The sequence below is a fragment of the Marmota marmota genome, unplaced genomic scaffold, assembly GCF_001458135.2.
Source record: "Marmota marmota marmota unplaced genomic scaffold, marMar, whole genome shotgun sequence".
Lineage (NCBI taxonomy): Eukaryota > Metazoa > Chordata > Mammalia > Rodentia > Sciuridae > Marmota > Marmota marmota.
Window position 1 is genome coordinate 9030558 of NW_026000170.1, and position 3984 is coordinate 9034541.

The 3984-nt window shown below is 38.2% G+C and overlaps 1 pseudogene; it reads left to right on the forward strand.

Annotated features, from left to right (window-relative positions):
• The first annotated feature begins 1591 nt into the window (after nucleotides 1-1591).
• LOC107154192 lies at nucleotides 1592-3379 on the forward strand (annotated as a pseudogene).
• The last annotated feature ends 605 nt before the right edge of the window (nucleotides 3380-3984 follow it).

Below are 3984 nucleotides of genomic sequence, written 5' to 3' on the forward strand. Positions count from 1 at the left end.
CCCCCAAATGCCAGAACCAACTCTTGATTTTTCCATCATGCTCATTGACTTCTAGCCTTGAAATTAAAATAGCCAGTACCATTGGTTTTCTGATATTTTATGGGATTCAGATTCAGAAAACAATAAGATTTAATATACCCCCTGTTCTTGTTAACCAAGAGTCTTCAATTTGTAGCCAAACTTGGACATGTGTAGCTGGTGAAAAGGAAATATAAAACTTTTGCCTGAAGCCATGCTAAGCATAACATGTATTTCCAATTTTGTTTCCAAACCTCAATCCAGGTGGTCAGACAGCTTCCTGCCATTTCCATTCTTCCTCTTCCATATTAGAGACTTGTCTCTTAAAAGTACCACCAGAAGTAGTTACCACTGAAAATAGACATATTTTCCTATCATGTGGTTGACAAACAGCTGTCAGATTTGTTTCAGACAATGACAACAAGCTACTTTTCTCTATTTAAAAATCTCTTTTGAGTTCTTAAACTTTTTTATTAGAAAGAGAGTCTGATCCTTTAGGAAAATCTACTGGCATAAGCTAGTATGTTTGTGAATCAAATATCCATGAAAATAGACATGCCAAGACTTTTAATTTTTACAATTATAATTTCTCTTTAATTTTCTAAAAAATGCAAATGAATGTAAATATAATATAACCTAGGTAATAGTTTCAAAAATACGTGTGAATGGGTAAATGCTTAAAAACTGATATTTGATGTGCAGAATTAAAACACACAGCACATACACTGAGAGGTACAAGTGCCACAGCAGTGCAAAACTTGAATAAGGCAGGATTGCAGGTAAACCCACTAACAGTAAAATGCTGATGAGCCCTGTGTACTGATCATTCAGTCTGAAATTTTTTATTTTAAAATTTCTGATTTAACTTATAAATCCAAATAAGTGACCAATGCCTTCTTTTTATAGGTGTTAGTGTTACATGTGAAATAATGATGATGGAATGAGATGATCATTATTATCCAAAGTACAGGTATGAAGACAGGAATTGGTGTGAATATACTTTGTATACAACCAGAGATATGAAAAATTGTGCTCTATACGTGTCATAAGAATTGCAATGCATTCTGCTGTCATATATAAATACAAAGAAAAAAGAAATAAGGAGAGCTTTGGGTGGAAATCGTATAGATAATAATGGCTTCCTGTTACTACTACTCTGAAATAACAGGCCAAATACTTTATATGGGTTTCTCCACTAAAAAATTTCATAATTACTCTGGGAGTAATAGATTGAAGCACATAAAATTGTAATACTTGAGCATTTTGCTTTTCAAAAAATAAAAAGCAATTTCATAAGGTTCAACCAAACAGCTATCTCAGGCTCTATTTTTGCTGAACAGAAAAATAAAGGGCTACCAGGTTAAATAATGTGATCCAAAATGCAGACCGGTATTTAGCACAACTGGTGTTCAACATCATTTGTCTTGAATTCAAATTACACTAACTTCTAGGATATGCTGTGTTGAAGTTCAAGCCTGAGGGTCTGTTTATTTCAAGACCCACAAACTCTGGTGCTTCACTCTGCTTGGGAGGAGCCAGGGCAGTCTGGATTATGCTGGACCAGCGACCTGCCTTCAATTTCTTTCCAGCAAGATCCGCTGGGCCCCCAGGGCATCACCTAGAAGAGTCCACTCTGGATGAACCTTTCTGCAGCCAAAGTCTGTCCTTAAGAAGGATGACTGAAACATTATGGGAACCCTGTGTGTCTGCTCTCGTGGAACTGTCATCATTGACAATAAGCTTACCTCTTCATCCAGAAACTGGGGGAGAGTGGGTTCAGCTATGTGGCTAGTGGAGGGGTTACATGACAGACACTTCTACTCCCTGAAGCAAATCCTGTGTCAGGAGCAGGTGCAGCAGGACTGGGAGGAGGCTCAGTGGGAAGCCGACATGCATCGCCTCTTTCACCACCCCAACATTCTTTGCCTCTTGGCTTACTGTCTGAGAGAGTGTGGTGCTAAGCATGAGGCCTGGGTGCTGCTACCTTTCTTCAAGAGAGTTATGCTGTGGAATGAAATAGAAAGGCTGAAAGACAAAGGCAATTTCCTGACTGGAGGATCAAATCCTTGGCTGCTGTTGGGTATCTGCAGAGGCCTTGAGGCCATTCATACCAAAGGTTATGCCCACAGGGACCTGAAGCCCACCAATATCTTGCTTGGAGATGAGAGGAAGCCAGTTTTAATGGACTTGGGTTCCATGAATCAAATATGTATCCAAGTGGAGGATTTCCGCCAAGCTCTGACCCTTCAGTCCCTAGGTCGTGTGCTTTATGCCATGATGTTTGGGAAGGCCCTTATGACATGGCGTTTCAGAAAGGCGACAGTGTGGCCCTTGCTGTGCAGAACCAACTCAGCATCCCACAAAGCCCCAGGCATTCTTCAGCACTTCGACAGCTGCTGGCCTCCATGATGACTTGGACCTGCAGCAACGCCCTCTCATTCCTCTCCTCCTCAGTCAGTTGGAGGCACTGAAACTCACAGCTCCAAGCCAGCACACTACTCAAATCTGAACTAACCAGTGGTCACATTGAGATGGCTCCATGTGCCTTGGAAAGAGGCTCTTATCCCTCATTGGAAATTCATCCTTTCTATCCAAGGCTGCTCTTAACAGTTGGTTACCAGGGATGAGGATCCTTATCTCAGTTCTCTCTCTGCTCTTTTACCCCAATACATAGGCAAGGGGCCTGACGGGTGGTGAGGCTGGAGGAGAAAGTGAAACAGAGAAAATATGGTGCACAACTCTGAGCTGGACTGCTGGGCTCACATAATGTTCTGCTTTCAAATCTGGAAGCAGGAGAATGTATAAACAGGAGAATAAAGTGAAAGCAGCTTGGTGTGGAGAAAAAGAAAAAAAAAAGACCCACAAACTAATTTTTCCCCCAACCAATTCAGTCTGGTAAACTTCCTGGAGGGAATACCAGTCAATTTGTTTTCTTACTCTGTCAACTAGATGCATTCAGACTTTAAGAATTTGACTCTGAGTACAAGTCCACTCCTTCAGGACCAAAGAAATGAGACCTATGTTCCTAGAGAATTCAGGGAGAGAAAGACTTTAGTGCCATTTTGATGTGTGTTTTGAAAACCACGTAGGGATTTACAATGCTGGGGAGGGGAGTTCATGCTTGGTATTCCTGTATATGTGAATTCTCATGAGATCTGACTTAAATAGTATTTAAATTAATTTCTGCTGTGCAGACCTTTTGTCTTTCATATTTATCTTTTTTTTCTCTTATTCCTGAGAGTTTAGGTACCCATCATCTGCTGGTTCCCCTTTTTAGGTTTCTCTATGATTATTGTTAAATGTGAGCAAATCTGAGAGCTCTCATACAAATAAGTCATGGCCAAGTAAGTATTAAATATTTCAAAAAGAAAGAGGTATGGATTATCCAAGTTTTAATATTATCTGTATATATTTTTTTATTTTTTAAAATAGATTTTTGAAAATAGACTTTAGCTCTCTGTACCTTTTTCTAAAATTTCATGCTCAAGAAGATTTTGATACTATGTCCACAAAATACATAATTATTTTTTTGGTTTATTAAGAAGGTGTAGAATAATATGAAAACACAAAAGATATATCTATTAGAAATGGGCTAGATATTATTTAACACATAAGCTGGGAACTGAGAAAATATGTTCAATCAATTTCTTCAGTGATCTCTGAGCCAACTCCAAAGAATGGAAAGATGGAAAGCAGATTTCTCAAATAGTGTTTTACCAAAACATTAACAAATGTTCTGTATATGGGGAAAATGGCACATATGTTTGGGAAATATCACATAACTCATCATCATTGAGGATCCACATTCTATGACATGTTAAATTCTTTGAAATTTCACAAAAGAGAAATAACCATGTAACATGTTAACTCCTTGGATTACAATCCTATTTCCAAATACCCTCTGACCTTAAAGGATATATATATATATATATATATATATATATATATATATATATATATATATAT